The 27,698-nt window shown below is 37.7% G+C and overlaps 1 protein-coding gene across 2 annotated transcripts in view; it reads left to right on the top strand.

The window, feature by feature from the left end:
* The window catches only part of LOC114031713 (microtubule-associated protein RP/EB family member 2), a 193,017-nt gene that overhangs the window by 49,227 nt on the left and 116,092 nt on the right, over window positions 1-27,698 (top strand). For both annotated transcript variants that reach the window (XM_027846871.1, XM_027846870.1), the window contains one exon: window positions 3,677-3,737. The gene's annotated coding sequence lies outside the window, so the exon portion shown is untranslated. The remainder of the gene's footprint in view (window positions 1-3,676; window positions 3,738-27,698) is intronic.

Genomic DNA, 27,698 nt, shown 5'->3' with positions numbered 1-27,698 from the left:
AAATCTCCTGACCTATAGCTTCCATCTAAATCCTGGGGAGTTACTTTGTATTTAATTTTTTTATGTACAGATCTTCTCCCTACATATTTTCTCCCCACATATTTTCTCCCCACCAACAGAGTATAAGCTGCTTGAGGGCAGGGAATGATTTTGTTTTTGTATCCCTAGCACCATGTCTGGTACATAATAAGGGCTTTAAAAAAAAACATTTCTTCAATTTAATTGAATTTTCAGATTCAGATTAGTCTAGATCAGGGGATCTTAACCTGGTATTTAAAAAAAATTTTTTTGGTAACTTTATTTCTATATAATTAGTTTCCTTTGTATTCCTATATTTTCTCCTTTATGCATTTAAAAACATTATTCTGAGAAAGGGGCCTTACAGTCTTTACCAGATTGCCAAAAGGTGTCCCTAAAAGGGTTCAAAAACACCCGGAATAGATGATATCTGATGTCCCTTCCAAGGCCGAGGGGTTGGGATTCTGTGGATGATACCTGATATGAAGGAAAATGGCCTGGAGGATATATTGAGTTGTAGTTAGCATACCTGGGTTCAGCTGTGAGCATTACTGATGATTCTCTATATGATTTGGAGCAAGCTATATAACATCCCTCTGCCTTGTTTTTTTTTTTTAAAGGAAATGTACTTTAGTTCTTTCAAAGAAACATGATATAAATGAAGATCTCCTTTACTCCCCTCCGCCGTTATCTTTAGTACCTACCTACACAATGTATAGAAAAAAATTAATAAAATGTTTTTCACATTTTATCAGTACTCTATAATCTTTTCAGGTTGGTTTGTAGGGAGATTTGAGGGCAAGTCACACTGTGATTTCCCCTTTGAAAGGAAACTGAAATTTTTTAAAAGGCAACTTGAAGACTGATGTAGATATGTGAGTATTAGGCCTTTTGTTCTGGTCAGCTGTCCCTCTTCCAGAGACTTTCTCTCTAGTCACATTGCCCATTAGTCGGTAGCAAGGGATAAGCAAAGCTGGGGGCCAAGTCTTGAGCTAAATATCTATCATCCTATATCACTCTTCCCTTTCTCAGCCAAATTCCTCCAAAAATCCTTCTACACTCAGGGTCTCTGTTTCCTCTTCTTTTATGTTCTTCTTAACCCTTTGCAATCTGGCTTCCAACCTTATCACAACTGAAACTACTCTCTCCAAAGTCACCAGTTATATTTTAGTTGCCAAATACAATAATTAATTTGTATCCTTATTGACGTCTCAGGTATTTGACATATTAACTCTCCCACCTCTTGGATTCACTTTTGCATTTTCATAATGTTAATCTTCTCATTTCTCCTACCCATTTGACTGCTTTTCAGTCTCCTTTGCTGGTTCATCATTAATGTTCCATCCACTATCAATAGATACGTACGTAGATAGACACATAAAGCATTTAGTAAGTGTTTTGTTCCAAACAATGTGCTAAACTCTAGAGATACAAATAGGCAAAATAGCCTCTGACCTTAGGGAGGGCAACACTGTAAAGGGGAGTTCAAAGGTGGTTATGAGCACAGTAATATGTCATAGAGATGGCTGGGGAGCAGGTGCCCCAAAATGGTATATCAAGGCCCAGGGTGATTCCATAGTTAGAATCTAATTTTCTGGTAGGGAGGAAGTAGAGGGATGCCCTGAATGGAGACCACATGTCCTGTATGTCAATGAGGTCAGACTCATAGAAACAGGAGTCTTTAATTTGTGCATAAGGATCCCTGCAGACCGCTTATTGACTTAGTTTTAAAATGTAGTATTATGTAGGTTTTATTGTATTTTTAATTTTGTTAAATATTTCTCAATTACATACAAATATCAAGATGTTTGGAAGAAGAGTTGATGACTAACCCTGATCAGCAAAACTTTCAAGAAGTTAACCTTAGGTAGTAAAATCTACAAACTTAAACCGACTCTTTTTCCATGAAACTTTATGGAATAGTAGAAAAAAGTATCAGGACTTAGGTTCAAATCCTGCGTCTGCTATTTACCACCTTTATAGGCAAATCATTTAACCCTCTGTGGACCTCATTTTCCTCATCTGTAACAATGAGGGGATTGAACTCAGTGGCCACTAGGGGCCCTTCTAGCTCCATGTCCTATGATCCATTTCTCCGCATCCTGTTCCTCCCACGACTTGCTCTCTCTTTCTTTGAGGATGCTGGGAAGGCCCTGAAAAGCACTGAAACATTGGAGGGAGGAACTGTCTACTGATCTCCTTGTCTCAATCTCTCTCCAATCCAAGCTATGCTCCACTCAGCTGCCAAAGTGATTTTCCTAAAGCACAGGTCTGACCTGGTCATTCTCCTACTAAATCAACTCCAGTGACTTATTATTATCAATGATAACAAATAAATTTACATAGTGCTTCAGGGTTTGCAAAGGGCTTGACAAATTAGCTCATTTTACCCACAGAACAATCCCCTGAAAGATAGTTTTATTATTACCACTATTTTGCATATGAGGCAGCTGGGGCCTAGAGAGAGGTTAAGTGGCTTGCCCTCCTCTCACATCACGCACCTAAATATTAAGGGACCAGAGGTAGGATGCAAATTTGGATTTTCCTGATTCCTTGTCCAGCACTTTGTCCATTATTATCACTTACCTCAGTGAACAGATATAAACTTCTCTGGTATTTTGAGGTCTTCACAACCTGGTTCCAACTTAGGTTTTTTCAACTAGGAAACATTACTTCCTTCTACACACACTGCTGCTAGCCGTGCTGGCCTTTTTCTTATCCACACAGATTTTGTCCTGGCTATATCTCATGTTTGAAATGCCCTCCTTCCCTCTTCACTGAAACCCTAGTTTCCTTTAAGGCCCAGCTCAATCATCTCTTTCTGTGTGAAGCTTTTCCTGATCCCTCAGGTTCAAGTGCCTTTACCCCAAAACTTACCTTGTATTTCTTTGGTAGTTTATTTTGTATATTCCTATATATGTATGTATTACTTCCCCATGCTTTATATATTATAAATTCCTTAGGGTCATAGATTGCTTCATTTTTGTTTTTGTGTGCCTGACACCAGCACAGTGCCGAGCACTTTGTAGATACTTAATAAATGCTTATTGGCTAATAATTAACATTAATTAATTAAATTAATAAACATCAATAAATTAATATTAATTGAAAATTTATATAGTTTATCATTCTGTGGTATAGTTTGGCTTGGAAAAATACTATTCTGATTGATGTTGTGAGGTTGAAATTTGACCAAGATACTGGATCAGCATTGTTATTGTCACTGAAAAACAGAAGGAGATTTTTGGTAGTCGACATTCCCGTTTTAGATCAGGCATTTGGGACCATATTGGAAGTACTGTCTTTTTTATAATCTCTGGAGAAACACAGCTAGTAGCCTAACAGAGGTCTCATTAAGAGAGGAGATAAAAATACAAATTAAGTCCATTAGGAGCAAAAGAAAACTAGATTACATTTGACAAATACCTAGAAATATATTAACTCCTAACTGCCAGGAGCCCCATCCAGTTGTGAGTATTAATTAAACACTGGGCTATTGTATTAGCAACTGAATCCAGGTATTGTGATGTACTTGTTTCCTTTTTCATCACTGCTAACACCCTGTCCACCGTAACATGACTGTTTTCCCCCATGTTCTTATTGTTCTAAACTGTGTATTCTCTTGTTTTCTCTCCCTCTATCTCTGTTTTTATTCCAGTGCCATATTCCTCAGGGGAGTACTTCATTTCAACAACCAGGAACAAGCCTGGATGCTTAAGGTAAGGTCCACACACACACACACTATACCTTACTATATACCTTATCCAGGGGTGAGCTGGTATATTTTAAAATCAGTTCATTGTAAAACAATTCACACATGTTACACTTTTAAGTTTAATCTACATTATTAATACTTTTCCCATCATTTTCTTAATGAGGGCAGCGAGATGAGATAGAGCGGATAGAACAGTGGATAGAGCACCAGGCCTGGAGTCAGGAAGACCTAAGTTCAAATCCAACATCAGACACTAACTAGCTGTGCGACCTCTAGGCAAGTCAAGTTAACCTCTGTCTGCCTCAGTTTCTTTTTCTATGAAATAGGGATAATAATAGCACCTACATGCCACAGATATTGTGAGGATCAAATGAAGTAATAATTATTACAGTTTAGTACAGTACCTGACACATAATAAGTGCAATGTAAATGTTAGCTATTTTTAAAATTTTTTATTAAGAATAATATTTATACTACATATCTCACAAGATCAAGTAAAATAATAATTGTAAATTGCTTAGCACAGTACCTGGCACATAGTAAGTGCTATAGGAATGTTAGCTATTATCATTATCATCATTTTCATTTTTAAAATGATTATTAAGTAAGGATAATACTTATACTACATATCTCACACAATCAAATGTGAGAATCAAATAAGATAATAATTATAAAGTAATTAGCACAGGGCCTGGCCACCCATAGTAAGCACCCAATGTTACCTATTTTTATTATTAGACAATCCATAAAACAATACATCAAGCTCTGATTTGTAGTGTTTGCTTATTTCCAAGGTGTAAATGGTCACATTGAAAATTTAACAGTTGATTCTTAAGACCCAGTCCCAGCTAACTCCAGCATACCCCTGACCTTATCATTCATACCCTTACTATCAATTTTTTTTTAACATGAGGATAATGACTGCAACTTTTAAAAAATCAGTTCTTACAGGGAAAGTCGGTGGTGAAATAAATATCCATCAGAAAATTATTTTTCAATTAAGGATATTCTTCAATTGCTTATCCTTATTGTCTGTAGCTAGCAGCATCAAAGGAATGAAGGAAATCAGCATAAGATGTCCAGGACATTCATCCAAAGACCCTAGAATGTCCTTTCCAGGCCATTTACAGTTTGGCATTGACCTGTAAGCTCCTTGAGGGCAGGGACTGATTCATACTTGTCCTTGTATTCCCTAAGCCCTTAGCACAGTGCCTGGCAAAATAGGAAGTCTTTAATAATTTTTGTTTAATGACAGAATAAAATTTGGGAATGCTAAATGGGGTCACAGGGGTTTCAAGAAAGATGATTTTTTGTCTTGTGTAAGAGACTGAGAGTTAGAAAAAAAAAGTTCATCTTTTTTATATTTGAAATTCATCTTATAGACATGTAATGTTCTTAACCTTCATTTCTTTCTTACCAACACATTAGTATTCCTCTATCTACTGATGCCTGTAAGGCTCATTTATAGGAAGGCAGAAAGTAAGGAAACAGTGAGCCCAAGTTCCACCAGATGGCAACATTTAAAAAGCCATTTGTAGTGTGCGGTTGTAAGCTGATGAGACAATTATCCTCCCAGAATCTTGCCCATGTCTTCGAACCTTCCCTCAAATTATCACAGTTATTTTGCTTTATCTCCCCTCCCCTCTTTGCAGCATACCCAATTTTTATTAATGAATGGTTTTTTAACTTAGAAAAAAGAAATATAGCCAGATCCTCCTGTATGAGTTACTGCTATCTAAATGTTGTTGTTGAACTAACCACTGAAGGCACAAATCAGTAGAAGTGACTGTTTCTCTACCATTGTGTAAATGCCCTGGATTTATTAGTGTGATTGTTTCTATTACAAATTCCTATTCAGAGAGGCAGGGAAGAGAGGTTCTGAAAATTTTTTCCTAACAAAGTGGAACAGTATTTTATGCTATGGTCCTGTTACTAAATCCACTGGCTATTAGCTCCCTGAGGGCAGAGACCATGCTTTTTATTGTCTCAGTATCTAGCACATGGGAAATATTTAATAAATACTTACTGACTAAATCACATGAGTTCTACAAGTATTTGGCCCAGGTTTTTATGATTTGTTTCTAAAAGGAGAACAGAAGAGATCAGGGCAGCAACGTGACGCAGTGGATAGAGCCCCGGCCCTGGAGTCAGGAAGACCTGAGTTCAAATCCAGTCTCAGACCAGACACTTGACATTTACTAGCTATGTGACCCTGGGCAAGTCACTTAACCCCAATTGCCTCACCAAAAAAAAGTAAAATAAAATAGAAGGAGAACAGGCATGCGGTGTAACTGACCATCTGGAAACCTTTTCCTTTTAGGTCCTATCAGTGTGGGAGCATAGCTACAGCTGAGAGGTAATCCAGGTGCCAGGAGAGGCTATCCAGAGAAGACTGGAATGGGTTCCAGGGAAACCTGTAGAGGAGCAGAGCAGTCACAGAGGAGGTGGAAAGGAATTTGAGTAGAGATAAGAGAGGACCCACCCAAGCTTTTGGTTTATGTGTATAGGATAGGGATAAAGACTGGACTGTGATTTCATTGATTCTGGGAACTGCTGGAGGAGGAAACTTCTTCTACCTAAGCTTGTTTGCACCTTCTATGCAATTGATAGTATTAGAGAGCTGACTAAAGCTCCCAGGAGTTGTGACTTGCCTGGGGTCATATGTGTCAATATGTGTCAGAGTTGGATCAGAAATCTAAGTCCTCCTGGTTTCAAGGTCAGCTCTCTATTCCCTTGGGATGTGCTGCTTCTGAAACAGTTTAGGAAAAACAGCTTGGGCTCTTGAGTCAGAAGGACTGGTATTGACATGTATTTGTTTTTGCTCAACTCTGTCTGACTCTTTGTGACCCCATTGGAGTTTTCTTGGCAAAGATACTGGAGTGGTTTGCCATTCCCTTCTCCATCTCGTTTTTACAGATGAGGAAACTGAGGCAAACAGGGTTAAGTAATTTGCCCAGGGTCACACAGCTAGTAAGTAAGGTCTTGAACTCAAGTCTTCCTGACTCCAGGCCCAGTACTCTATCCATTGCATTACCTAGCTGCCACTGAAGCGTATAGGCAATCGGTAAATAAATATCAAGGGTCCAATGCACGTCTGACATTGTGCTGGTTGTACTTTTTCCATTTAAATGAATTGGGAAAAATTATTCAAGTAAGGTCCCAATTATTGCTCAATTTTCTTGTAGCTGGAGCTATGAGATAAACATTTTTAGGTGGAATAAAAGACACTAAAGAGTCTCAACTGAAGTGACCTCCCTAATTCCTCTCCCTCTTCTTCGTTTCCTATTGTGTTGGAGGCTACTTTACTTAAGCCTCACAGGAAGGAATTGGCTCGATGAGTTTCCTGGAATGGGATCTCCCACTATCATGGGGGTTGTGGGGTTGCTGACCAGATCTGTTTTCTACTATTGTGGGTCATATGCCTGTATTTATGTCAGAGTAAATAAAATAGTAACTGTGCAGATAGAGTTTTCTTCCTCTAATTAATTCCTTTGTCTTAATCTTTTTGTCATAATCCTAACTATATTAAATTCCATAGATATTTGGTAAGCCCTAGGAAAGGGAGAATACGTACATGAATAAGTTATGGTTCCTGCTTCTGGGATGCTTACAATCCAGCAAGGAAAACAAATTATGCATATGAATAACTATTAAAAATGAAATATTTTATATCCTTAAGTGAAGTCCGAAGGAAGAGACCATATCTAGGGAAAGCTATAAATAAATTGTCTTTAGGAGTTCAGATGTATAAAAGAGAAGTTCCTATTTCCTGAACATGCTCCTTAGTAAGTGTTTGGCAATTGTTTTGTATATAATGAACATTATAAAGGTTTAAGAAGCCCTAGCATAGTGGATAGAACGCTGGACTTGGGAATGGGAAGACCTGTATTCAAATCTCACCAAAGATACTTACTAGCTGTGTTAACCCTGGCAAGTCACTCAATGTCTTTTAGCCTCAGTTTCTTCATCTGTCGAATGAACCTAATAATAGCACATATATTGTGTCTCACAAGGATGATGTAAGGGTAAATTGAGATAATAAAGGTAAAAGCAGTTTTCAAACTTTATGGTGCTGGATAAATATTGTCCATTATTAAGCTCTGTGTTATGTAGAATTCCAAGAGGTGGCGGTTAGGAGGGAGGGCATCCCAGGTGTGGGGAACTTTGACTTATGGGTCAAGAGGCTGGAGATGGAATGCTGTGTCCAGGGAACAGCTAGTAGGCAAGTTTGACTGGAACAGAGTAAATGAAGGGGAATAATAAGAAAGAAGATTGGAAAGGTAGGTGGGAGCCAGATGACTAATAATAGTTGACAGTTATATAGCACTCTAAGGTTTGCAAAATGCTTTTACATACTTTATTTCATTTTATTATCTATTCCATTAAATTCAACAGACACTCAAGACTTATTCTTCTAGATTCTTTTATGAGGATGCTCAATAGGTGACTTACTTGTTAATAGGAAAACCACAGTTTTCCACATCTGTCAGCTCCCTAGAAAGCTGTTTCTGTGGATTTCTAGCGTGACAAAGTTCAAAAGGGCCCTAGGTTACATCTCAGTAGTAATGGGTATTGAGACTATTTGAAAGGTAGTAGCATGTTCCTTTGTAAACACTCTACAGCTTTTAGATTCCTCTCAGGTAGTAAGAATTTTTTCTTACTTGATTGAAAAGTTTATTTTAGATAGGGTTATACTTGCTAAGACTGGAATTGAAATCACTCAGACATTAATATGTCAAATGCATTTATTGTGGGTATAATTATTTTAATAGTTATGTAAAGGGCACAGGGCAGGGAATCAAGAGACCTAAATTCTGGCCATAACAAAAGTGTCCTGGGTCAATTGAGAAGCAACTTGATAAAGTGGATAGAGCTCCATATTTGGAGTCAAGACCACCTGAGCCACTTACAATCTCTGTGACCCAGGGCAAGCTGTTTCACTCTCTTTGGACCCCAGTTTCTTCATCTGTAAAATGTGGGGTTTGCTCCCATGTCTAAAGTCACTTACCATATGATCCCATTGTCCTAAAGCACTTAGAATCATAGACTCCTAGGGCTGAAATAGCTCTTAGCTTTCATCCACTCCAGATGAGAAAACCAAAGCCCAGGAGTTATTCTCAAGGTCACAGAGAAAGTTACCAGTAGAACTAAAACTAGGGCCTGGTTCTTCAGCCTCATATGTAAGTAACTTTCCCTTTCTTCCTTTCATTGTGCCTCTTGTCAAATGGTATAACAATGCACACCTTCCTTTCATCTCACAGTTGTTAAAAAGTTAAAAACAATAATTAAAGATAGTTTACATTCTCTCTCTCTCTCTATATATATGTATACATATACATATAATACATATATATATATAGAGAGAGAGATAAACATATATACACACACACTATACACACACAATCTACAGTTATCCCTTCCACATTGCAGGGATTAGGGGTGTGTAACTCCGAAATCTGGAAAATCCATGTAAAATTTTTTGGCCCTCCTTTCATACCAGAGAAGTTTAAATTTCTTCTTTTTCTTTTATAGGGTATTTACAGCACCTCATTGTAAAATTCGGGTTGGAGTTATACAGTACTATACATGTATTTTATGCATTTCTGAGTTTCTAAATTTTTTCTATGTTGTCTGCTGGCCTTTGTATGTTGTCTACACTTCTGTAAAATTCCCAGGAAGACCTAAATCCAAATCTGGTCTCAGACACTCACTAGCTGTGTGACCCTGGGCAAGTCACTTAACTTCTCTTACTTATTACTATCTTACAAGTCACTTATATGAATGGCAAACCACTCCAGTATCCTTGCCAAGAAAATCCCATGGACAGTATGTTCCATGGGGTCGTGAAAAATTGGACATGAGTGAACAACGGAACAACAGGAAATTAAGACTATAGTTACTGAGAAGTTGTTGATTTGCATTGGTAGAGAGCTTTTCCATACCATGTGTTCCTAATAGATGTTCTTTGAGCAGAGGCTATATAATCATGTATTGGATGTTTTCTACTTGAATTTTTTCCACATATTGGTTAAACTAGATGGCTTCCAAGGTCTCTTCCAACTCTCAAATTCTCTGATTCTGTGGACATTGATTAGATCGTAAAGTCTGGAACAAAATAACTAAATGAGTTGTGTGTGTACAGATGTATTTGTAGCATTGCCATGTCTCAGTTGTTGGGTTTTTGTTGGTTTTTTTTGGTTATGTGTTATAGAGGACTGCAAATCTTAATTGTCTTTTTTTCAAGTTATTAAGATGAGCTTTTTGTGAATCTAGTAATGGTGTTATACATTAGTGAGGCTAGGAAACTAAAACTGCTGCACAGTCTATGTTTGGGGGGAACACATCAATAATTGACCTCCATCATTTCTTTTTATGAAAAGGTATTTGGTACACCAACATCTTGCTCTTTCTTCTAAAAGCATTGCTATAAAGGTCAAATGACTATGCTGGGAGTTAGTTGTTTTGCCATGTAATAAGTTTGATATTTGCATGGGGATTGTAACCTCATTCACACAGGGACCCTCATTGATGCAGTAGGTATTGTGAAAGCAGTCTGCTAGGGCAGTCCTGAATGAGCAATTTACTTGCTGCTATGCTTTTAGCAGTGTTATGGAGCTATTTGATGCTATTTGCCTCTCCCTCTCATAATCCCTCCCCACTTAGGTCATTGGTGGCATAGATCTGCAAAACTAGGTTAAATTGTTAAAGCGGGTATGTAAATGAAACTGATCTCTGGCTGTCCAACTCTCTAACACCCAGAATCCCTGGTAGTACTGGACAGAAAAAAAAAATTTCCATTATGGGATCAATATTCTTTTTCTTTATTTATGAACTGTGGTGTAAAATGCACAAGAGCATGGTTAAATGACATTAATTCCAGCATTAAAATCACCTTGGAGTTTATAAAACTGCTTTCAGTAATTTGCCAGGTAAGAAGTAGATGGAAAGAGTACCACTTACTGACCTCATCTACCTAAGCAGGCTGATACCCATGCTTTTATATAATAATAAATTAATAATTGATGATAAATGTTTAATAAATGCTTATTGACTTGACTATAATCAAGTTCTACATCAAAGTATTTGTGTTGTTCCCTCTTTTTCTTTCCCTTCTAATATAGAGGCCTGAAAGTCATGGCAATCCAAGAAGTCATGAAGACAGTGCAGTGAGATAAATGCCTCTTCCCTCTGCCACAAGTCCCCCTCACACTCCACTTGTCAAAGCCAGTCTACTTCTAAGACAGTCGTTCAAGATAAGGGAAGACTTGGGAGGCTTAGACAGGTCAGGCCTGATTCTGGGTAATTGTCAGTCCAGGGATTCTGTTCCTCTTAAGGATGAATTTAAGGAAGTAGAGAAAGACCAAACTGGACTACAAGATTCTTGTTCATTTTGACCCACACTTTTAGTTTATCACCAAAACCACAGAGTCCTTTGGACTGCAGATGAAACCAGGCTAGTGCCCGACCTCCATTTTTATACTGGATTCAAGTCCCTGGGCTAGAACCAGTTGATAGTAGTGGTAGTATTAAGGTATGCTCATGGGACAAATATTTCCAATTGATAAATTTTCTTTGTGGTTTTTCCACAGATTCCATACACCTAACTATTATGCTAATTGGATGTCACCTTCTATGAAAGTAGCTGCCTTAATAGAGTAGGACTTGTGAAGTTCATCATTTGATCTGAAATAATACTTAAAGGAGACAGCTAGGTGGTGAGGTGATGCTGGGCCTACTGTCAGGAAGACCTGAGTTCAAATCCAGCCTCAAACACTTACTAGCTCTGTGACCCTAGACAAGTCACTTAACCCTGTTTGCCTTAGTTTCCTCATCTGTAAAATGATCTAGAAAAGGAAATGGCACACCACTCTAGTATCTTTGCCAAGAAAACCACAAATGGGGTCATGGAGAGTCAGACATAACTGAAATGATTAAGCAACAATACTTGAAAAAATATACTATTAGGAACAAAAGTTCAAGTATTGGAATACAGCAGTTATGTCTCTTCTCCACCCACTTTCTCAGCTTCTCTTCTCTAAGCTAAACGTCCCCAGTTCCTTGAACCATCCTCATAAGATGTGGCCTCCTTACCTTTCCAGATGCCCTCCTGTGTATGTACTTTAATTTGTCAATGATCCTCCTAAAATACAGCCCCAGAATTGAATACAACATTGTGGATGTGTCAGATTAGGATAGACTACAGACAGCAAGGCTATCAATCTAAGTACTTTGAATACTATAATTTTATTAAATCAGCATAAGAGCACATTAACTTTATTGACTGCTGTGTCACATTGGTAACTCATATTGAGTTTTCAATCCACTAAAACACCTAGGTCTTTTTCACATTAATCATCACCCAGCCCACACCTTTCTTGGACTATTTGCTCATATATAAAATGAAGGTGTTGGACCTTTTTGAGGTCCCTTCTAACTATAAATCTATAATCCTCTGATCCTATATCTTAGCTTACATCTCTCCATTTTATCTATGAGGATATCAGGAGAGATTTTCTCAAATTCCTTGCAAAGATTCAGGTATATCATGTCTCAGCAATATTTCTGCATTCTTTTGCCCATCCAAAAAGGAAATAGGGTTAGCCTGACAAAACCTCCTGTTGGTGAATCTGTGGTGGTTCTTGGGGCTCACTGCTTCCCTTTCAAAATGCTGAAAATCTACCACTTTAAATATACTTTCTAGTCAAGTCAACAGACATAAAGCACCTACTATGTGTCAGGCACTGCAGTGTCAAGTTTTTGTCATAAGAGCCTGAAGTTACCACCCTTCAAAATTTTTTTTAAAAATCAGAAGAATATTTTTCTCAGTTCAGGCCTGTCGTTCCTTTCTCACGCTCCACAATCTTTTTTGACACCATTTGGCAATCTCATCTGCCAATTCTTTTAGTACCCTGGGATAAAGTTCATCCAGGTTTGGTGATGAACCAGCTGAGGCCAGTGAAGTGCTCTCTTTCCATTTTTTCACTCCTATTAACCATTTACATTTTATTTTTCACAGTCCGTGGACTGTTTACCTTAGGAAACAAAAGGAATAGAAGAATGGTGTAATTTTGCCTTCTCTCTGTCATGTGTTCTTGTCATTCTATTAAGAAATTGTGCTCCTTACATGAACAGATGTATTAGATCCCTTTTCCCACTTTTGTTATTGTTGTTGTTCAGTCATTCCAATTTTGTACAGATCTTCATGACCCCCATTTTGGGATCTTCATGATCCCATTTGGGGTTTCCCTTTTCTGGCTTATTTCTACAGATGAGAAATCTGAAGTAAACAGAGTTAAGTGACTTGCCCAGGATCACACAGCTAGTAAATGTCTTAGGGCAGATTTGAATTCAGGTCTTCTGACTCCAAGCTTGGTGCTCTATCTACTGTGCCACCTAGCTGCCCCTTACCCACTTTGCCCATCTTTTAAAACATAAGAATTTGTTTGGGGAAACAGGGCCTGATGGGAAGGGTCAGTTTCCTCATCTTTAAAATTGGATGTTAATCTTTGCACTGCATATCTCACAGACTGGTTATTACCATCACAGGAGATGATATATTTGAAAATGCTTTATCATGGAAGTGATTGTTGATAAAACAAAATAAATTTAAAAAAAGAAAATGCTTTATCTACTTGAAAACACTTTATAAATTTAAATTAATTTCTTCATGTGTATTACCAAGTCTATTACCAATAGAACCAAGTGACTCTAAGAATCATCGAACAAGCATTATGTACTTGAGGTATGCAGAGCACAGTGCTTTCTGTCACCAACAACTAATTTAGTCTAATAAGGAGAAGAGATACAAAGATAGGCAATAAAAAATATTACCTGATAAATATATTGGAAAATTACAACAGACTGCTGTGAGAAGTCTGAAGGGAATATTGTTATAAATTAGGAAATCAGGAAAAACTTCCTAGAGGAGGTAGCATTTGATTTGGCCTCTAAAGAGTGGGTAACCAGTAGGCAAAACTCCCCATTTCAGAAATGGAGAGTGGCATGAGCAAAGACATAAAAATGCAATGCATATTTTGGAGATAGGGGCTTGTCCAGTTTAGCTAGAGAATAGAGTGTATACTTTGAGATAAGACTGAAGAGATGCAGAGTCATATTATGAGGGCTCTTGATTATTAAGTGAAAGAGTCTGAGCTTTACACAGGAAGCAGCAGAGAGTAGCTAAAGATTTTTGAGCAGAGGAGTGGCATAATCAGATCTATGCGTAAGAAGTGTTATCTTGGCAGCTGAATAGAGAATTGGGGAAGTCAGAATAGGGGGTGAGTAGAGATTGGAAAATCTATAAGGATGCCATTACAAGTCTCAGCTCAAATTCACCTTTTACAGGAGGTCTTTCTTGGTTCTCCCAGCAGCTAGTTCCCTCCCTTCTGAGATTATCCCCCATCTACCTGTTTATGTTTTTATACGTGCCTAGTTATTTACTTTGGAAGTAGATGGCTTAGTGGATAGAGGGCTGGAACTGGAATCAGGAAGACCTGAGTTCAAATTCAGCCTCAGATACTTACTAGCTGTGTGACCCTGGCCAAGTCACTTAGCCCTGTTTGCCTTAATCCACTGGAGAAGGAAATGGCAAACCATTCCAGTATCTTTGCCGGGAAAACCTGCAGACAGTATGAACCATGGGATCATGAAAAGTTGGACATGACTGAACAACAACAATTATTTACACGCTGTTTCCTCTATTTGAACGTGAGTTCCTTGAGAACAGGGACTGTTTTTACCTTTCTTTGTATCTGTTGCATTTAACACAGTACTAAGTGATTAATAAATGCTTTTTGACTGATTTGTAATGAGAGCTTAAACTGAGGGCAGTGAAGAGGAGTAAATGTTTATTAAGTACTTACCATGTGGCGAGGTCTGTGCTAAGTACTTTACAAATATTGTCCACGTGACATAGATGCTATTGTTAGCATCACCATTTGCCAGGTAGGGAACTGAATCAGTCAGAGGTTAAATGACTTGCCCAGGCTGCCCAGCTAATAAGTGTCTGTGGCCATATTTGAACTCAGGTCTTCTTGAGATGGTGCTCTGTCCACTAAGACACCTACCAGTCTAGATGCAGCAGGGAATTCATAGTAGGAATAAAATAGAGGAAGTGGATGCACGAGATCTTGAAGAGATGGAATGGAGAGGACAGGGTGAATATTGGTGTCACAAACAGAAGTAGTGAAATGGAGGTGTAACTGTTGGTCAAGAAGATTACAAGGAATGTGGTATCCTGAGTAGTAAGGTTTTTATTACAGTGGAGAAGTTGAAGGAATGTTGGTCCAAAAGTTCAAGGATGTAGTAGAGTTTATGGGGGCAATAGAATAAGGACTTCAAAAGGATAATAGGATGGGCTGGGCAATGGGTGAATTGGGGTTGTAGTGGGACTAGGGACAATAAGAATAAGGGTGAGTATTCAGCAGAAGGTAACATGGTTGTTCCGCTTGTACTCATTTAGGAGGTAAAACTGGCTACTTAATAAATTAAGGTAGATTACTATGACCTATTCCATTGGCAGAACAAAACCAATAGTTATTTATCCTCAAAGTTTCTGTTTGGGAATGTGCTTCCATGAGATGTCACCTCTAATTTTAACCCCTTGATTAGGGGAACAAGACCTCTGGTGTCTGTGCTCTAGGAATCTGAGTTCCAGATGCAGGAGGGTCAAATGTTTTGATAAATTGATATCTAGCCTCCTTCAGCTTTCTAGGACGAAAGGGGAGGGGAGGGGAGGGAATAAGCATTTTATTAAGTTCCTACTATGTGCTAGACACTGTCCTAAATGCTTTTATAAACATTACTCCCATTTGATCCTTATTTATAAAGATTGCACATAGTAAATATTTTAATATTTGTTGAGGTGAATCAATGGCCCCTCTAAAATTGGCCAAGGATCAGGCTGTATTTTTTTTCGGTAGATGAGAGATTTAATTTTTTTTCTTTCTTTCCATTTTCTTTTATTTTTTTATTCTGAATTTAACAAATACTCAATAAAATGAGCATTTTCGTATACATTATGGAACAGGAGAAGATTATACATCAAATTGTGAATTTATCATATAAACCTTGCTTTCTCAAAAAGTATATTATAAATTCATCACGTAATTTTCAAAGTTGTCTTGTCTGAGATTCCTTCTGACCTTTTCTCATTTGAGGTAAGGGACTGCTATCTCTAATTGCCATCTCCTTCCTACTTCCCATAAAAACTGGAAGAAAAAGAAGCCCATCTTGTTAAAAATAAGCATAATAAAGAAATACAAATTTCTACACTGGACACATCCAAAAATATTTCTAGTTTTGTATTTTTAGCCCATCACTTCTGTCCCTTGGGATGGATAGCATGCTTCATCATCTGTTCTCTGAAATTGTGATTGGTCACTACATTGATCTGATTTCTTTAGTCTTTTGTCTTTTACAATGTTCCTGTTACATAAATTACTTCTGTAGTTCTACTCACTTCACTCTGCTTCATTTCATATAAATCTTCCTAGATTTCTCTGAAATGGTCTTTTCATAATTTCCTATAATGCAATAATATTCCATTATGTTTATATAACAATTTTTCAGCCATTTCCAAGTTGATGCATACCCTCTGAGTCACTGGTTCTTTGCTATCACAAAAATGTGGTGTTACAAATATTTTTGTACATATGGGTCCTTTTCCTCTTACTTGGATCTCTTGGGGGTAGTAGAGTTATCACTGTGTCAGAGGATATGCACATAGTTTAGACAGTCAGTTAACAAAAATTTTAATTAGCTATTTTTAATTTTAACAGTGTTTTATTTTTTCAATTACACATAAAGACAAATTTTAACATTCTTTTTTTCTAATTTTACATTCCAAATTTTCTCCCTCCTTCCCTCACCTTCCCCTTCCTTAAGATGGTTTCGCAATGTAATATAGGTTATATATGGGCAATTGTATAAAGCATATTTCTTTATTAGTTATGCTGTGAAAGAAGAAACAGACCACAAAAAACACACACATACAAGAAAATAATAAAGTGAAAATATGTGCTTAGATCTTCATTCAGATTCTATCAGTTCCTTTCTCTGGATGGGACTAGCATTTTTCATCATGAGTCCTTTCAACAAACATTGTTTAAGCACCTAATATGTGCTAGGTACTCTATTAAACACTGGAAATACAAAAAAAGGCAAAAGACAGTCCCTGCTCTCAAGGGGGTCAGGGGCTAATTGGATAGACAAAACACGAACTGTTGGTGCAAATATACTGTGTTCAAACAAGATATATACAGGATAAATTGGAGACAGTCAAGAGATGGAAGGTGCTAAGCATTGAGAGGGATCAGGAAAGATTTTTTTTGTAGAAGGTGGAGTTTTAGCCAGGACCAGAAGGAAGTCAGAAGGCAGAGGTGAGGAGGGAAATCATTCCAGTCATATAGGAGAGCTAGAGAAAATGCATGGAGATGGAAATAGATTGTCTTGTAGGAGAAACAGCAAAGATCCATTGTTACTGGATCACAGGAATATATGGGAGTGAATAAGGTATAAGCAGACTGAAAAAGTAGGAGGATGCCAGGTTTGAATATGAAAGGATTTTATATTGGATCCTGGAAGTGATAGGGAGTCACTGGAGTTTATTGACTGGAGGCAGAGGGATGACAGGATCAGATTTGAGTTTTAGGAAGGTCATTTTGACAGCTGAGTGGACAGTGGATGGTGGACTGGCTTGGCAAGTGATTTGAGGCCGGGAGACCATACATAAAGCTATCACAGTATTCCAAGTTGAAGGTGATGATGTCTGTTCTGGTATCAAAGAAGAGAAGGGGGCATATGTGAGATGTTACAATGGCTAAGGCCTTGGCAACAGATCAGCTATTGGGAGGGGCTGGTGAGAGAGAAAGTAAGGAGTTAAGGTGACACTTCAGTTGCAGTCTTGGATGACTGGGAGAATGGTAGTACTCTCAACAGTAATGGGGAAGGTTAGTGCAGAGGAGAGTTTGGGAAGAAAGATAATTAATTGAGTTTTATATTTGTCAGATTTAAGATGTATTTGGGACATCCAGGTTGAGATATACAATGGGCAGTTGGAGATGCAAGACTGAAAGTCAGGAGAGAGGTTAGGGTTAGATGAGTAGCAAGATAGTTTATTGACTTTTGGGACATAGTTCTAACCTGCTTACCAGAATGGCTAGACCAATATAGTACATTAATATGACTGTTTTCCCTCAGCTTCTCCGGCATTTACTATTGTCCTTTTTTTCATCTTTGCCAATCTAATGGTGTGAGTTGGAGATAACATAGATTTTAAATATGTTATGTCCCAATATATTTATGCTTAAAATATTTGCAATAATGTTGATTCTGTCCTAAATTTAGCTACCCATTCTCCAGTAACAGTTTAAAATAACACCAGCTGTGTTATCAAGCTACTATCAGATCTAATTAGAAAACTCAAATAGTATGTATCAAGAGAGACAACAGGATTTTTACTAGTCTTCTCTATCTGTGTATCCCTGGCTTCTGTGCAAATTAGATACTCTGTTATAGTTGTGTGTTTATTTTGTTTTCCAAATACAATACACACCTAACTTTGGAGAAGTACATGATGGAGTCACTGTGGTAGAAGATGACATAGATGCCAAAATTATATGAAAGTGCCTTCAGGAATTTTTGGATCTTACTGTGTTTTTCCCAGTAATAATTCAGCTTTTATGGCTTCTTGGTATAAAACTTCTTAGAGGGTTAGCTTCTTAAGGAGATCATTTCTTCAATACACGGTTTTCTCAGATGTGTGTCTCATTGGCATTCATCACTGTATTCATTTGATTTCTGCTCTAAACTGAACAGTTACCTGACTCTGAGTGCTTGTCTAAGCAATAGGCAAAACTCAGTCCACAAATATTATTGGGAGCTCATGGTATTCCATCTGATAAAATCAGGGTTGCCATCGGGAAAAACACAATTCCATCCTGTTTTCAGGAATAAGAAAGTCGGGTGCTCTTGTCTTTTGCTGTATAAAGTATAATCTCAGGTAATATGAAGAGAAAGCGTACTATTGTATAGATACTATCCGAATTTCACTTGGCCAAGAGTTGAAGAACCTGTCACATTCATGACATGGTGAGATTTAAAATAAAATGTGAAGTTTTTGTTTTCATGCTTGACTCATAGCATTCTTTTCCATCCTGACGCCTGCCCTTTATTCTTGGTGACTATGGTATTCCCATCAGTGACCCTTGTAGTCCCTCCTCCATCCATTCAGCTTCAGCCACCCACCAAAGGGGAAGTCATACTATAGACTCAAGCATACTATTCCACCACAAATTCTGAATTCTTAAATTCCCTTCTCTTATCATGACTATCTGTCCTTCTACCCTTCTCCGCCTTACCTTTGCTGAACTTTGTCAATCTGGGAACGTTCTCTATTCTCCTTTTCTATGACCGCAGTTCTATCTTCATTTGCCTCCCCTCACAGTCTTGACCCTGTTATCAGCCTCTTTAACAGTACCCTATCACCCACTTTGAATCCTTTATCTGGCTGTTCCTACCCTGGATCTTCACTCTTCCTTTTCCCTTACCCCAACCTAGTCTGCCTTCTCTTACTCCACTCCTAGACACAGATGGAAGAATTCACAAACTGATCATAATTTTGCAGACACTGATCATATAAATAAAGCCCTACTGTTTGGGTCTGGGTTATTTTTAATCTTTTTCTTTGGAGGTGGTAAACAATACAATGATTTTGGCAACTACAACAATCAGTTTTCAAACTTCATCCCAATGAATGGAAGACACTTTGAAGGCAGGGGCTCTGGCCCTCGTGGTGGAGGCCAATATTTTGCCAAATCACATAAACAATGGTGGTTCCAGTAGTTAATGGCAACAGCAGAAAATTTGATTTTTTGTTGGGAAACAAAGCTTGGCTGGCAAAAAGAGCCAGAGAAGGGACAGGGAATCTACAGGTTGGTGGGAGGACCTAGCTATTATAAGAAGACATACTTTAGACATTTCTTTTATGTGTATAAATAAAATAAACCCCAGGACTTTATTTGTGACTAATAATATAACAGATTATTTTAATTTTTAGCCTGAGGGAAGTGTAGAGCATTCCAAAAAGAGTTTTAATATCAATTTTGGGTGTTTTTTTTTTTTAACACCCATGCTTGTTGTAGCTGTTATTGTTGTCCTTTCAGTCATGCCCTACTCTTTGTTGAACTCATTTGGGGTTTTCTTGACAAAGATTCTGGAGTGGTTTGCCATTTCCTTCTCCAGCTCATTTTACAGATGAGGAAACTGAGGCAAACAGGGTTAAGTGACTTGCCTAGGGGTCACATAGCAAGTACTTGTCTGAGGCCATATTTGAGCTCATGATGATGAGTCTTCCCAATTCCAGGTCCAATGCTCAGTCTATCCACCATGCCACCTAGCTATACCTGTGCTAGTCTTTCATGACATTGAATAAATGTAATTTGATTCTCTACAAATTCATGTTAGTTAACCTTAACTGAGGCTTTACCACTATAGGGTCCATATCATATTTCTCACAAATTTTCCATACTTTCTTTTCAAGCCCCCTAGTTCTTGTCCTCTCATCAACATATGAAACCCTCTTGTACTTAAATGAGAAAATTGAAGCCATTTGTAGTAAGTTCCCCCATCTTACCTATTCCACACCTCAAAACTTCTCCAGATCTCCATATATCCTTTCCTCTTTTGCTTCACTCTCAGAGATTAATGTCTTTTGACCTTGATTCCATCACCTCTTTTCTCCATCAGTCATTTTGCCCGTCTCTTTCTTATCTTGAATCCCTCCTCTATTGGCCGCATATCCATGTAGCCTACAGCTATGCTTTCAGCCCATCTTGATCCTTCCATCCCCACAAATTATCCTCCCATATCTATTCTCTAGCTGCTTTCCTGCTGCCTGTCAACATGCCCCTATCTCCTCTATCCATAAAAATCCCCACTTAATATAACCATCTGTCCTAGTTATCATCCTATATCTCTCCTCCCTTTATGTCTAAACTCTTTAAGAAAGGTGTCTATGGGGGCAGCTAGGTGTCAAAGTGAATAGAGCACCAGCCCTGAAGTCAGGAGGACTTGAGTTCAAATCCAGCCTCAGACCAAACACTTGACGCTTAATAGTTATGTGACCCTGGGCAAGTCACTTAACCCCAATTGCCTAAAAAAAGAGAGAGAGAGAAAGAAAGTTGTCTATATTTGGTGCCTCCTTTTCCCCTTTAAACCCTCTGCAGTCTTGCTTCCAAACTCATTATTCAGCTGAAATTCTTTCTCCAAAGTTACCAATGATCTCTTACCAAATCTAATGTCTTGTTTTCAGTCCTCATCCTCTGCACACTTTAATACTGTCTGTCACCCTTTTCTCTGGATACTGTCCTCAGTAAGCTTTCATGACACTGCTTTCTCCTGGTTCTCCTGTCTGCTTGACTATTCTTTCTCCATCTCCTTTGCTGGATCTTCATTCAACTCATACTTATTAACCTTGAGTGTCTCGCAGGGATCTGTCGTGGGCCCACTATACTATTTCACTCATTAATCTCATCAGCTTTCTTGGGTTCAATTATTATCTCTATGCAAATGATACCTAGATCTATATCTCCAGCCCTTACTACTCTTCTGAATTCCATTCTATATCACCAACCACCTCTTAAATTTCTTGAACTTGGTGTTCCACAGATACCTCAAATTCCATATGTAGAAAACAGAACCCCTTATCTTTCTCCCCACAAGCACTCCCTTCTTCCAAACTTTCTTTTTATTGTCAAGGGCAACACAATCTTCTCAGTCTCCTAGACACTCACCCTTGGTGTCCTCCCTGACTTCTCACTTGCACTCAACTCACATATCTAATCTATTGCCAAATCTTGTTTCTTCTTTCAAAATACATCTCATATAAATTCACTTCTCTCTACTTACACAACCACCATCCTGATTCAGGCCCTTATCACCTCATATATTTATTCTATTTCAATAACTTTCTGGTTGGTCCTCCTTCCTCAAGTTTCCCCCCCTCTATATCATCCTCCACTCAGCTGCCAAAGTGATTTTCCTAAAGAGCAGGTCCAACCATGTTAACTCCACAGCCCAACTCAATAAACTCCAGTGTCTCCTATAGGATCACATATAAAATGCTTTGCTATTTAAATCCCTTCACAACCTTTCCTTCCTTTCAAAATACTATCTTCCACATACTCTACAATCCATTGACACTGGCCTTCTTACTGCCCAACGAACACACCACTCCATCTCCTGACTTTTCAATGATTGTCCTGCATTCCTAGAATGCTTTCCCTTTACACCCATACCTCTTTGCTTACCTCAAGACCCAGATGAAATCTCGCCTTCTGCAGGAGGTCTTTCTCAGTCCCCCAAACCTTGATCTTAGTGATTCCTTCTGAGAATGGCTTTCATTTACATTCTCTATGTCTTGTATTTACTTTTTTTTTTTATTATTGTCTCCCTTATTAGAATGTGAGTTTAAGAAGCTGGGGGAGGGATGGTGTTTCTGCCCTTTTTAGCAACTCAATACATAGAAGATCTCAGTGCATAGAACAAGACTGTTGTAGCAGCAGCTCAAGGTTCTAGCCTTCTGACCAGTGAGAGCATAGCTCATCTTCCTGGTGATGGTCATCTTTTCCAAGAAAGGTCTAGTTGAAGAAAGTACTTCCCGTGGCCAGACAACATTAGATAACTCCTGACCACTCAAACTTACAAAAGAGTTACCAAGGCTAGAAACATCTGTCTCTCACAATCACTATTTGGTTACCTGAGCTTAGGGAAGGAATCACAGAACTGAAGAAAGAAATAGCCAGGGACTTGAGATCCAATATCCAATCCACCTAGGCAAAGATAGGTACTAATTGTCATTTGCATTATGAGTACCACAGGGACTGCTGCTGGGGTGGGGAAGAAAGCAAAATCCCCTCCCTGCTAGTGGAGAGTCAAGAAAGAGTTGTCAAATTCTTAAGTTACATGTTTAAAAGAGACCAAGAGAAAGCAAGAACAGAAGTTGCTTCTCCTGCCGCTGTATGGACAGATTTTTTTTTGTTCAGTTGCCCATCACCTTTGATATAGCCCTGAATAACATACCATGGAGACCAACCAAGAATCTCTGTTCGTATGTGACTTTTAATAAGGTGCACAACCACAGGAAGTGGCATACAAGAATATTAAAAAGTGTGCTTTTTCCAATATCACATGGTAACTTTACAAAAATTGATCAAGTACTAGGGCATAAAAATCATAAGTAAATATAACAATCTAGTACATATCATTTATAAACCATAATACAGTAAAAATAATAATTAGTAAAGGAAAAAGAAAAAATGTGAACATGAGGATTGTGTAACTCTAGCTTAAATAAGAATAAATTATAAAAAAATGAAAGAATTATAATAGTGAGATAATTTGCCAAAATATATGAGATTCAGCAAAAGCAATATATTAACAGAATAGAGAAAGAGAGGCTTAATGAATTAAACATGCAAAGAAACTAAGAAACTAAGTTACAATATAAGTGACTTAAAATAAGTATAGATAAAAAAATCTAAAAATAATAAGAAAAATAAATTGAAAACAAAATTTTAAATAGTCCAAATTAAATAAGTAACTTGCCATTCTCAGACTTAGAAAACTGAAAAATTATTAAATTTAACCCAGTATTTGGTGGAGTGAGAGGAGCTGACATAATCTTCAAGTATCTGAAAGTCTGTTCACTTACTACTGTGCCTGGCATATAATAGGTACTTAATAAATGTTTAATGGCTATTTTTATCATTTGTCAAGAGTAAGAGAGATTAGATATTCTGATTGACTCAGAGGGCAGAACAAGGGAGCAATGAGTGGAAATTACAAAGGGGACATTTTAGATTTAGTACTAGGAAAAACTTCTTAATAATTAAAATTCTGCCAAAAAGGAATGGAATTCCTCAAGAGATAGTGGGTTTTGTAACTTATCACTAGGGATTCCTTTCAAGTATGGGATGTACTAAATAACCATTCATAACCCTTCCAACTTTCAAATTCTGTTGTTCACTAAATTCTGTGAAATAATTTGAATTTAAAGGAAATAGGAAAATTAAATTGTGAAAATAAGAAATAAATAGGGTAAATTTACAACAAATTTAAAAAAAAAGATTGCCAAAAATTGCTATACACGATTGTATGGTAGGAAAACATAATGAAAAGGGAATAGATGAATATCTTTTTTTTTTTTTTTTTTTTTTTTTGCTTTTTCGTGAGGCAATCAGGGTTAAGTGACTTGCCCAGGGTCATACAGCTAGTAAGTGTCAAGGTTCTGAGGCCAAATTTGAACTCAGGTCCTCCTGACTCTAGAGCCAGAGCTCTATCCACTGTGCCACCTAGTTGCCCCAGATGAATATCTTTTTTTTTTAATCACAATTAAATAAACAAGAAATAGAGCTCCTAAAGAACCAAATTTCAAGAAGAGAAACTGAGTAAGCAGCCATAAATAGAAAATTCTGCTCATTAACTAGATGGATTTATAAATGAATTCTGTCAAATACAGTTTAAAAATTAATTTCTATACTACATTAATTCTTTTATTTTTTTTTTCTTTTTTTTTGCTTTTTGGTGAGGCAATCAGGGTTAAGTGACTTGCCCAGGGTCACACAGCTAGTAAGTGTTATGTGTCTGAAGCTGGATTTGAACTCAGGTCCTCCTGATTCCAAGGCCAGAGCTCTATCCACTGTGCCACTTAGGTGCCCCTATATTAATTCTTTAAAAAAAGAAAGAAGGCACTCTATCAAACTCTGTGAGACAAATCTGGTCCTAATACTCAAACCAGAAGGGATGAATCAGAAAAAAAGAGGACTATAGATCAATATCAGTAGTGAATATTGATGCAGACATTTTAAATAAATTTTAGCAAAAAATTAGAGCAGCATGTCAATTATATTATTCATCATAACCAAGTTATATTTATCCTAGGGATTCAAGGATGGCTCAACATTAGGAAAATAGTATATTTAATCAAATAAATTATAAAAGAAAACACATTATTATATCTATAGGTGCAGTGAAAGCCTTTTAGAAAAAATAACGTTCATAATGCTTAAAAGCACCAAAAACCATTGATATAGAAGGGTCCTTCCTTAATATTATCAAAAGCATTTATCTAAAATCAAAAGATGGCATTATTTGTGATAAACACTGGAAACTTTCACAGCAAGTTCAGGAGTAGAGTAAAGATGCCTCTTCTCTCTACTGTTATTTGGACATAATACTAGAAATCCTTGCTATAACCATAAGATAAAGAAATTGAGTATATCAGTATATCAGCAAATGACTTAAAAGTTAACCTAGAGACAGACATAGTGGTGCATGCGTATAATCTCTGTTACTGGAAACACTGAGGCTGGTGGATGACTTGAGCTTGGGAATTCTGAGCTGAAATAAGGCTAGAGACAACTGAACATCAACATTTTACCAATATTGTAAGCCCCCAAGATTGGGGAGTCACCAGGCTGCCTAAGGAGGGGTAAACAGGCTAGGTTGGAAATGGAACAGGGCAGAACTTCCTTGTCAATCAACAGTGATATCAGTTCTATGAGTGGTCATGGTACTTCCAGCCTGGGTGACATAGGGAAAATCGCTTTCAAAAACAACAAGCAAACAAAAAAACTTACAGAAGGAAACAAGATGGCAGACAGGTAAGAACCTAGGAATCTAGAAAATGTACCAGACCAAATCCTGATGAGGAATTCCAGAAAAAGTCACAGGGAGGTCTTTGGAATTTGGGAACTGGGGTCAAGCCAGAATCACCTCTCACACAAATCACTCCAGTATCCAGGGAGAAACTGTGCACCAGAGTAAGAGGAAATCAAAGACCCATGCCAGGGCACTGTGATGGGGAACAGATATTAATTAGCAGTTTTGTTGCCTACCACCCAGTTTCAGGTCATAGATCCAGAGTGGCCTAAGAAATGGACCTGCCATAAAAGAATGGTATTCCCAATCAAGGGAAGCCCTGGGCAATGTACCCAGAAAGAAGTAAAATACATATATATAAAACAATGTGGCTCAGAACCAAGGTGCAAAGCAGGGTCTCATTTCCAGCATCTAGTCCAGCCTGTGGAAGAATAACCAGGGCAGGGATCCTAGACCAAAAAAGAACCTATAGTTCTGCCACTCTGAAGGAACTGAGCATTCCAGCTGACTGATAGGAGCTGAGTCCAGTATCAGTCTCCTCTTACTCAGACCCAAATCCATGGCTGAAATTTATAGAGCTCAGATGAGGAAGGGTAGCAATCACACTTTGTCCTGGATCAGACCACTCTGGGAACACTGAAAGCTTGCAGGTCACCAGTCTGACCCTGAGATTTTGGAATAACACAACACTCAGCGATTCAAGAAAGCAGCAACAGATCCAGCCCAGGCCTTCCCTCCAGAAGTGCTGCAGAGTCCAGCCCTAACTTTGTCTGAAGTCAGAAAGTAGTCTGAAAGAATGAGCAAACAAAAAAAGAAGCCCATCATAAAGGGCTGTTAAGATGGCAGGAAAGCTCAAGACACAAACCTAGAAGAAAAGAATGATTCTAAAACATCTAGAAGTAAAACTTCAGAGAAAAACAGAAATTGGGCAAAAATTCAACTAGAATTCCTGAAAGAGATGAAGCAAGAGTTTAAAAATTTATAAATGAAATGAGAATGCTGGAGGGGGGAAAAATGGAAAAGAAATGAGAATTATACAAGAAAGAATTGGAAAGGGAATTAACAGTTTGATTCAAGAGGTACAAAACCACACCCAAGCAACAAACTCCCTGACAATCAGAATGGACCAAGTAGAAGCGAATGACATCATGATGCAACAAGAAATATTAAAACCAAGTTTTACAAAACTGAAAAAATCAGGAAAAAGTGAAGTATCTCATAGTAAAAATAACTGACATAGGGTGTCTGGAAGGTCAGCTGCCATTATACATAAACACCTCAAAAAAACAATTACATAATAGTCTTATAGAAAAGAGGAAAACCTAAATAAATGGAAGGATATTTAATGTTCATGGCTAGGTTGTGCCAATATAATGAAAATGCAAATGCTACCTAAATTAATCTACAGATCAAAACTTTTTATGACTCTGTAAGGTATACTACATGTATACCTTATAGAGATGGATAAAATAAAAAGAAAATTCTTAGGAGTATAAAGGGTGCTGAGTTTACAGTCACCATATCTGAATTCAAATCCTACCATTTACTACCTGTGTGAACTTGAGCAGATCATTTTCCTTCTCTGGGATTCAGTTTTTAGCTCTACATACTAAAATTTTAACATAGCTTCATTTTTTAGCATTGCATGATTAGGAAATAACGTCAGGAGGAGAAGCATTTAAGCCTTTTTAATGAAATCTGACTTTTGGCTTTGACCAGTATTAGTAAAGCCAAAATGTCTTCTCTTGGCTCTGAATATGTACAAGTTTTTGTATTATATGTACAAATGATAAAATAAGTATGGATTTGCAGCTGTTTAGTAACTGTTGTGTAGCTCATTGGCTGTGTTCCATGTCACTGAGTCCAAATTTAGGGGAATCTTCACAAGTGCTATGAATATAGGAGGAGGCAGCTCACAGAATGATTTACTATACCCAGAGTAGATTGTTTTATGTGCTTGATATGAGCTGCTTGCCAGCATGTAGCTTCCACATGGGAATGACTGGTCAGCCTGAGTGACTTTTCTTACATGTACAATTCCGCTTCAAAATATATCACCTGTGGAACTGGGAACATTGGGAAAACCAGTTGGAAATAGTATGTCTTGCCTAGTAAAATGTATGTAAAAAAAGAAACATAATTCTAAGGAGTAATGTTTAAAATTCAGACGCAACACAGCTAAGATGGAAATAGCAATGCTGTAATGTTCTACTGTTTTTTTCAGTCCTGTAATTCTCTTTACATTTTTTTAAGCTGATGTTTTGATGACCTTAATACAGCAGTTCTTCCTTTACTGAGGTAATTT

This window comes from Vombatus ursinus, unplaced genomic scaffold, assembly GCF_900497805.2.
Source record: "Vombatus ursinus unplaced genomic scaffold, bare-nosed wombat genome assembly UNPS02015255.1, whole genome shotgun sequence".
Lineage (NCBI taxonomy): Eukaryota > Metazoa > Chordata > Mammalia > Diprotodontia > Vombatidae > Vombatus > Vombatus ursinus.
Note: the sequence above shows the minus strand (reverse complement) of the source record. Positions and strands in the feature narration are given on the sequence as shown.